At 43.2% G+C, this 10,212-nt stretch overlaps 1 protein-coding gene across 1 annotated transcript in view; it reads left to right on the top strand.

Moving 5' to 3' along the window:
- The first annotated feature begins 6,442 nt into the window (after positions 1 to 6,442).
- Positions 6,443 to 10,212, top strand: part of LOC124545381 (lysocardiolipin acyltransferase 1-like) — a 311,775-nt gene continuing 308,005 nt past the window's right edge. The window contains exon 1 of the mRNA XM_047124291.1: positions 6,443 to 6,497. The gene's annotated coding sequence lies outside the window, so the exon portion shown is untranslated. The remainder of the gene's footprint in view (positions 6,498 to 10,212) is intronic.

Below are 10,212 nucleotides of genomic sequence, written 5' to 3'. Positions count from 1 at the left end.
ATACACGTGGTGAGCGGACAAGGGACTGCTGTGACGTCAAACTTGGCAAGTTCCAGCGTGTCCAGTGGAAACATGCTTACGACGTGGGAGCGATCGCTGGGCTCGCCCCCAGCGTACCGGCAGTCCAGCACGACAGGCGTGACAGGCGTCGGCAGTGGCACCGCGCGCTGGCCAGGGGGTGGCGAGGATTTGAACTAATTCAGTTGGAGCGTGGACGTCGTGGTGACTGCACTGTGGTATCAAAGATGTGTGCTGATTGTGTTGGAGAACAAGTGATGACGGTACTGCTTGAAATAAAGTCTTCAGTCCCTTCCTTCCCGTCTGCAAAATCAAAGGACGTGACTTAGGTTACTATAAGTGCAGTTTATTATTTGACGCGATTCAGATAGGTTACCAGTGAAAAATGATAAATGAGGGAGAAAGTTCGTACGTGTGAACGATTATGGTGTTGGGATTTGAACTTGTGATAGATTTTTGTTATGGATGTAAGGAAAATGGCTTTCTCGCCGAGAAAATCGGACATCTTGAATAAATAATAAATGATAATAATAAATAGAAGTACAGTTTTCGAGACATTATCATGTTGGAATTTGAATTTGGCGCAATTTTCTAGTGGAGGTAGGCCTATAATAATAAATAATAATAATAATAAATGATAATGATTATGAATGTTAATAAATGATAATGAATAATAATAAACAAAAGTAAAGTTTTGCAGCCATTATCGTGTTGGAATTTGAATTTGGAGGGAATTTTCTAGTGGAGGCACGTCAATAATAATAAATAATAATAAATGATAATAAATGATAATGAATAATAATAAAGACAAGTATGCTTTTGCATGCATTGCCCTGTTGGAATTCAAACTTCTCGCCATTTTTTCTTTTGGAGGCTTGGGTTAGTGGAAATAGCACACTTGGTCTATTTTCCCACCAAAATTCAAAATTCCCGCCATTTTTCTGAAGGTTAGGTTAGTGGACATAGCACAATTGGCCTTGTTTCCCGCTAAAATCCGCCATCTTGGATGACGGTATGCGCTGTTGCCAAGTCTACATGCCTCCATCTTGGATGACTTCATCGCCGCCATCTTGAATAAATTTGGCAATAATGCAGCGTGCCGTCGTACGAACCTTGCCCCACTACTGCTGACGCCCAGCATATCAGCGTTTCGGCAGTTTAAGGAAACAAAGGAGAGATGGACTGAATACCTCACTCAGTTCCAAGCTCATTGTCAAGTTCATGGTGTTCAAGGTACTGTTAAGTTGCAATACTTCCTTTAGATTGCGGGGTCCCCAGTGTTCAGGTTAATACAAAAACTATTCCAGCCGCTTCCCCCGACGAACTCATCAAGTACTCGTCGCATTAACTCGATACTGTAACCTGCAAGAACAAATAGATGCAGCCAGATATAATTTCTTTTGCCTGCAGAAAAAGCTGGAACAGAGAGAATGCCACTGGTACACAGCCTTAATGACTAGGAAACCTAAATTTAAGAGTAGTTGTGGCAACTTTTACAGTGATTTAATGATACGGAAAGCAATAACGCTCATTCTCCCAGATAGCAGAATACGAGAACAGATCGTAAAATACTCTGATCCATCACTTCGTCGAGTATTGCAAATCTTAGAGCAACATTATTCGTCAGCCATAGCGGCCGATAAGTTTGACCAGACCCCGATTTGTCGGGTAGAATCGCCCCTTATTCGCGACCACACCAAGCAGCCACAACAACGACCGCTTACACAGCCGCAGCGGACAGCCACGTAGCCATGTCAACAGGCCTGTGAAGTCTTGCCCTAGATGTTTTGCTCGCCATAAAAGACAATATTGCCCATCACGTAACGCAATGTGTTACACATGTGGAAAACAGGGCATGTCCAAGCAGTCTGTTTCCAACGGCATAAAAACGTCAATTGTGCGCGGTCCCAGAAAAACAAGGCTTGTACACGTGCAGTGAACGCTTTCTTTTCAAAACCTACAACAGGTGCTGACAAAAGTAAGATTAAGACTGTGCCTCCTTCTCGCCCTAGTGCTGTGCAGCGATGTTCTAACAAACTATTATGCTCATTACGAATTGCTGGCCGTCGTGTGAACTTTCAGTTAGACACAGGTGTCTCAGTAACTTTGCTTAATCGTGCTGCATACGAACAGTTAGGGTCACCATGCCTTTCAAAATCTAGCAAGCACCTCTTGCTTACAACGGACGGGAAATTCCAGTGCCTGGACAGTGTAGTTTGCCTTCCAGTTACAAACCTCACACTAGGACAGTGAATGTTACTGTATAGATGTCAAGAGAGAGAGAAAGAACGTTTTCGGTTTAGAGGCCTTTGACTTGTTTGGACTTTGCTTCCTTTCAGTGTCTGCTTTTGAACTGAAAGACAGAGTAGCTAGCGTGCTTAAAGAATTTCCTGCAATATTTTCAGAAGGAATGGGAAATGCTAATAACTGTGTAGCGCATGTTACATTGAAAGACAATTTGCAGCATAAGTTTTTCCGGGGTCGTCCTGTTCCAATTGCTTTAAGAGACAAAGTAGCCAGTGAATTGAAAAAATTGCAAGATAATGATGTATCTGCTCCCATTTAAGCTAGTCAATGGGCAAGTCCTCTAGGTCTGTCACCTAAGCCTTCTGGTCGCATTTGCGTCTGTGTTGACTTGATTCTACAGTCAACCCACAGACAGTAGTTGACACTTAACCGTTATCTCGCCCTGAGGAACTCATAGACTGGCTTGGTGCAGGACGTTGCTTTTGTAAAATAATACGAGTGATGCCTACTTGCAAATTCCATTGGATGAAGAATCACAAAGTGCTTGTTGTAAACACACACTTAGGACTGGTCAAGTACTTGCGTTTGCCCTCCGGCAGTGCTTCCGCACCCGCCATTTTTCAACGTTAACTCGGAACAGCTGATTGCAAAAGTGCCACTTTGTTCAAACTACCCTGACGGTATTCTCGCCTCTGGTCGTAAACCAGAGGAACACATTGCCAATTTGCATACTCTTTTTCGAGTGTTGTTAGAAGCAGGACTCAAGTGTCGTCTCGAAAAGTGTGCCTCTTTTTCAAGCTGAGCTACAGTACTTAGGTCATTAGATTAACAGTCAGGGTGTGCACCCCCTCCAGTCTCATTTCTTGTAATCCCTGACCTGCCTGTTCCTCGCAATGTGTCTGAACTACAGTGAGTACTAGCAAGATGGCGTACTACATACGGTTCAAATCGAATGCCGCTCATATCGCGGTTCCATTGCATCGTTTGCATCGGAAAAATATGCCTTTCGTGTGGACCACAACTGTGTCACCGCCCTTTTCAGAAATTCCAAAGTGCCTTACTTAGTGACAGATGTTTAGTGCATTTTCACTCTGCTAAGCCAGTGGTTCTGCAAGTCGACACTTCTTCCTACGTAATCGGCGCTGTGCTAGGGTATTCATACCGTACAGTCATCATCCAACGAATACAGCGAGAGAACGGTGTGTGTTTGCGCCTACGTCTTGGGATCTGTTTGCCGTTCTCCCGGCCAGCCACACAACATTCTCGGCCACTGCTGGGCACTGTGTCCGCGGCTACACAGCCACACGTCGGCGCGCTCTAGCCTGATCAGCAGGGGACACGCAGACACTGCTCGCCCTTCCTTAGAGGTGTGCTACAAATACAGTGTCTTCGCTTGTAGGCATCATAATTTTACTATGACGTAACAATCTACTTTTGTAGTTTGGTATTTCTTATACAATATCTTTGGCTGACAGGATTATCTATGCGTCACTGTTCCTACCATCGTGTTCGTTTCTAGTACTATGACGCCACGCAACGGCTTAGCAATGATACATCAATAGGGACGAAAGCTGAGAGCATCATGACGGCGACGCGACACAGCGCGACGCGATGAGATGTTGACACATAATAGTGTGCAAAATTGTGGAACATACGTAAATCTGAAATTGCTTAGATATATATTTGGGTGAAGCCTCTGTTTATGATGTCAATAATGATCATAATAATAATAATTATTATTATTTTCACTGTCGTTATTATTATATTACTCCTTCCGATTATCCGTTACTGCGGCGCATCACGCCCTTAACAATGCCGTCTATGAAAGTACAATGCCCAACCTCGTAAGGATTAGGCCTACTACGCGATACCTGTTATCGTACCAACATGAATAAGAACGATATCAAAAGCTCCAGTACTCACAGTTTTATTTGTATTTGAGGTCAATTCTGCAATCCTTCGTGCCGAAAATTTCAGTCACGGAATACTAGAGAGACACTTGTTGATTGGAACTCAGCAATCGTTTTTCAAGGGACAGCAAAGCTAAATGAGAAAAGCTAGTTTGCGATTGTGTATTTGGAAGATAAGCTTCGATTCTCATCAACGCCGAAAATTATCTTTCTGCTGAAGCTTTGGTTGCAGGAACGGTTAAAATTAATTTCATTGGTCTTGAAGCTTCAGGTACTGCTTCACTGAGATCACCGGATGTCAGACAAGACAACTGTGTAAATTTTGTCTCTCTTTACAATCACATAACCATTTGTAAGAGGAGTACATAGATTCTTGAAAATGTTAGTTACTGTATTTAAATATGGAAGATTTGGTGTAGGCCGTGCAAGTTTGGTCACGTCACTTTTCTCCTCAAAACTAAGTCCTACAAATGGATGTCTCCACGGCCTTTCCAGTACACTTCTACAATGTACTATGTTTGCATCAAAGGACCTGGAAGAGCAGTTGAACGGAATGGACAGTGTCTTGAAAGGATAATATAACATGAACATCAACAATAGCAAAACGAGGATAATGGAATGTAGTCGAATTAAATCGGGTGATGCTGAGGGAATTAGATTGGGAAATGAGACACTTAAAGTAGTAAATGAGTTTTGCTATTTGGGGAGTAAAATAACTGATGATGGTCGAAGTAGAGAGGATATAAATGTAGACTGGCAATGGCAAGGAAATCGTTTCTGAAGAAGAGATATCTGTTAACATCGAGTATAGATATAAGTGTCAGGAAGTCGTTTCTGAAAGTATTTGTGTGGAGTGTAGCCATGTATGGAAGTGAAACGTGGACGATAAATAGTTTAGACAAGAAGAGAACGGAACCTTTCGAAATGTGGTGCTACAGAAAAATGCTGAAGATTAGATGGGTAGATCACATAACTAATGAGGAGGTATTGGGTAGAACTGGTGAGAGCAGAAATTTGTGGCACAACTTGACTAGAAGAAGGGATCGGTTGGTAGGACATGTTCTGAGGCATCAAGGGATCACCAATTTAGTACTGGAGGGTAAAAATAGTAGAGCGAGACCAAGAGATGAATACGTTAAGGAGATTCAGAAAGATGTAGGTTTCAATAGGTACTTGGAGATGAAGACGCTTGCACAGGATAGAGTAGCATGGAGAGCTGGATCAAACCAGTCTCTGAACTGATGACCACAACAACAACAATGACCTTTCCCGTCATTTTATTACAACAAATCGTACCAATAACGATTCGTTCTCGAAACATTCAACGTGCTGGTGCTTAGAAAGAGCATATATGTATTTATAGGGTGTAACGTATAACACAACAGCCATCGAATACAAGCTTCTGTTCAACTAGATGCAGTATGGCGTCTAACTGTGCTGCAAACACTGCACAGCTTATTATATTGGTATGACTACCAACCACCTGTCCGCCAGGATGAGTGACCACTGGAAACTGCTCCCGAGAACAAAATTTACCACCCGGTGCCACAACATGCAACTGAGCTCAACATGCTCAATTTCAGTGACTGTCATTTGGGTCCTTCCCATGTGACATAGAGAGCGTTCTTGCTTCCTATTGGTTCTGCATTACGTGACACGTTGCCTAATATCGCAGAACTTATTTTGTGTTTCAGGCGACGAAACGGCTTCTCAGCGTGTAACAGCAGGAAGTGACAACTCGTAGATCGCCATGTCCCGTGTACGGACGGCATTACTGTAATCGGCGGCCGGCCGGTGTGGCCGAGCGGTTCTAGGCGCTACAGTCTGGAACCGCGAGACCACTACGGTCGCAGGTTGAATCCTGCCTCGGGCATGGATGCGTGTGATGTCCATACGCAAGTTGGGTTTAAGTAGATCTATGTTCTAGGTGACTGATGACCTCAGCTGTTAAGTCCCATAGGGCTCAGAGCCATTTGAACCATTATTTTTTTTGTAATCGGCGACTATAGCAGTTACTACCACGCGTCGCCCCTGCTTCATTTTATGCAAAACCGCAATACTGTTGACAATAATACTAATGACACTGTGTCCTAGTGTGATAGACACTCTGGTGTAGACGGCAGAGCAGTCGTGGGGCCGATGCAGGCGTGCGGCGGATAGTGAAGTGGAAGTGGCACGGGACGGGCGGCCGGCTCCGCGCTTATCGGATCAGAAGCCCCACTGCCCGCTGCTTGCGCCGAGTCCTGAGCCGTACCGCAGTGGGGCGACAGCAGCGGGGACAGAGAACGTGACCGGAGGCCCTCTCTTCTCGGCTGTGCTGTGGTGAGTGTCGCCGAGCTTAAAGACTAACAAGGGGAGGCCGCCAATTGTGAAATTCAGATTCGATTCATACTGCGCATAATAAAAGCTCATGGCCAGAGGTGTAATGTGGCAAAGCACCAAGATGCACTTCTCAGCCGTTGTCGAGAAAATCGACAGTTAAAAGAAACCGTTGCGGTGAAATACTCTCTACGATTTATAGTTTTCTACAGTGTCGTGGCGCAGCGGTAATCGCTCGGGTTCGTAATCCGAAGGTCGCCGGATCGAATCTCGCACCATGCAACTTTTTTTTAGTATTTGTTTTTTGTAATTCAAATGTATATATATATATATATATATATATATATATATATATATATATATATATATATATATATAATTCACGGCAATCAGTTGCAACAATTATGCATATAATAAGTTGTTGAAAGTCGTTTGTCGTGGAAAAACTGGCGACTTCGAACATCATTATGTTTTCCGCAAACAAAGTTGTATTTCACAAATGTTATTAATTGTCTTCATAATGTTAACCACGTATAGACGGCATAGTTAACGGAAGACGTAGACACGATATTCCGATACGAATACGTATAGCGTAAGTCAAACGTTCGAATTAGAATAGAGACCCCACGAAGACAAATTCGCTGTGGCAGGTATGAAATATAAACTCCGTTACTCGCTCGTTACACTTGAAGGACAGATCTTGAATGGGCCGAAACGAGCCGCCGCGTCACAGCGTAGTTGCCTGCTAACTTCGAAAGAAGGTAGATTCGGTCCCTAGCGTAACTCATAACATCGTCGAAAATCAGTGCGGACGGGAGAGCTTTGGTACACCCTGTTAAAAAAACGGAAAAATGGAGGCGGTACAATTGGAGAGCGATCCGCCTTCACCAACATGCATAAGCAATTCATTAATAGTTATATATATATTTGAATTACAAAAAACTAATAATAAAAGAAATTGGATGGCGCGAGATTCGATTCGGCGACCTTCGGATTACGAACCCGAGCGCTGACCGCTGCGCCACGACGCTGTAGAAAACTATTAATCGTAGAGAGTATTTCACCGCAACGGTTTCTTTTAACTGTCGATTTTCTCGACAACGGCTGAGAAGTGCATCTTGGTGCTTTGCCACATTACACCTCTGGCCATGAGCTTTTATTATGCGCAGTATGAATCGAATCTGAATTTCACAATTGGCGGCCTCCCCTTGTAAGGCCGCGTGAGCAGCGGCCCGATTACCTGGCCGCGCGACTGCACAAGGCAGCAGAGCGATTGCATTCCGAATGGTGAGACGGTCCGTTGCTCGCTGATGACGTGAAAGGTGCGATTATAAATAGTTTCTTGGCGACATAAAGACAGAGAACTGAAGAGAGGTTTTTTTGTTGAACTGTATTGTAATTCGACAATATCAGCCATGTAGAATTGCCATAAATGTCGGTGCTAAAATCGAGACAAAACCCACGAAAATTCAGTCATAAGTGTACGCAGGGACTTCAAACGCCTCCGAAAATTAATCTAAGCGTCACTACTGAGCATAATACCTGTATAAATATATTTAAAGACAACAAAGTATAACGTACACAACGTTTACACCATTTTATGGACCAGTCGTACCTCTCAGATGATTTGACAGCTTTTAGATCGTTTCTTTCACTCACATAATTACAAAACTCTGCACACCTTATTTGAAAGTCATAAATACACTGTAAGACGCTCTAAGTTGTTGATGCATCCGAACGATTCCGTTCCTCAATCCCTAAGCTCGCATTATTGAAATATTTCTCTCAACAATAGAACTATGTGCTACAATTGGAGACACATATCCGCATATCTTTAGCAATTCTGACTTCTGAAAGCTGAACTCTATATTTCTGAAAAATTCCAACTATTTGTCCTGGGCACGTAATACTGACTTCCAATTATCCTCTGAAGCTTTTAAAGCCATAAAATTCTTCATGTACTGATCAAATATTGCTCATTGACAAATATCTACTTCTTTTCCTCTTAAATAAATCAATGTCCTTTCTACAACTTCTCATTCCACTAATTTAGTCAGACACCCAAAAATGTCAAAATCCGACAGTTGATGAGGCCATTTTTAAAGATAAGTAATTGCAGTTTCATAAAATTCTCCGATGTTTAATTTTGCACATAATCCAGTTTAATTAGTTTAGTTTTTATCCCTTCACTTGCATTAAAACGCTAAACAACAATATGAAACAATTTCATTGTTTTGTGATTGCCGCCATAAGTTGCTGCTGCGCAAAAATGGGGTACTTTAAAGTCCAAAGTGCAAATTGATACAGAATGAGGACCAACAATATGTTTGATTAGTGCTGTGGTTTTTGTTCTTGCATCATTTTGCTTTTTAGCAATTGCAGAATCGGGATACAAAGCTATCACAGTTTCAACATGCAATCAAGTAAATGGAAATGCTGTGTGGCGAGAGCCTCCCGTCGGGTAGACTGTTCGCCGGGTTGACGCCATTTCGGTGGCTCGCATGTCGATGGGGATGAAATGATGATGACAAGGACAACACAACACCCAGTCTCTAGCGGAGAAAATCTGCGACCCAGCCGGGAATCGAACCCGGGCCGTTAGGTGTGACATTCCGTCGCGCAGACCATTTGGTTTTTTTTTTAATCTCATTTTGTTCACTCTCGTTCCTTGTATCTGTTCGGGGCGGACGTCGTAAGACACCCGTTCAAGTTCGTTGTTGATCGATTAACTCAGTTTTTTTTTATTACAGAGGGCAGCTAGGCCTCTGACCAAACACGCTGAGCTACCGTGCCGGCAGAAAATGATGATGAAGGCTACACAACACCCAGTCCCCAGCCCCCTTGCATGGTAGGCAGTAACGCTACCACTGCGCTACAGACGAGGACGCCACTCGGTTACCAGGGGCAGAGATGCAATCGAGTGACTTCAGTGACTGGTGCTGTTTTACAGTTCCATATGCTGTTGTCAATTCAGCGGTATTAATGAGCATTTCCTCCAATGTATTCGGTTTTACAAAAAAAGTTCTGGGTTTTGAACTGAATGCCTTTCCTTGAGTATTTGTTTTGTGCTTTCAGGTCTCAGGATGATTTCCCACCGTGCTCAACTGAAAAATAACAGGAACAAATTTACGAAATACTTCCGCACCTGTACTGCCTCTTTTTATGAAAGGCCATATTTCTGTGTATACGTCACTATAATAACACAAGTAGGCATTGCAACGCTCGTGCGTCTTGCGGGCTCCGAGCAATCGCTTCATAACGTCATCAGAAAGGCCGAAAGCTGACAGCGCTGCCTGGTGACTAGACTTGTAAGCAATTGTAATGACGTAAGTGACCTGATGGCCACAGCCTGTAATAGCATACAGACCTGCCGCTAGCTGTCGTTCTGCAACGTCAAGTCAATACAGATTGTTTGAATAAAGCTTCCGTTATCAGAATTAAGAAGGTTCGAATGCGAATAATCTCGATTATGGTGACATACTAATCCGCAGCGTGGCCAGAGTTACAGATTAGCTTCTTACGTGATTGATTGAAGCCAACTGATTACGAATTATTAGTTGAGTGGCAGAGTGATTTACAACGTAACACATATTACGCGTTCAGGACAATGTCTCTTAACATATTAAGTGCAGTTTGCTACTATAACTCCCACTCAAACGTTTGCAATTCTTAGCTACGAATTTGTCTTTGCATGCACACCAGCAGTAGCAATTGCGGA

This window comes from Schistocerca americana, chromosome 8 (assembly GCF_021461395.2).
Source record: "Schistocerca americana isolate TAMUIC-IGC-003095 chromosome 8, iqSchAmer2.1, whole genome shotgun sequence".
Taxonomy (NCBI): domain Eukaryota; kingdom Metazoa; phylum Arthropoda; class Insecta; order Orthoptera; family Acrididae; genus Schistocerca; species Schistocerca americana.
This window is presented reverse-complemented; position numbering and strand designations above follow the sequence as displayed.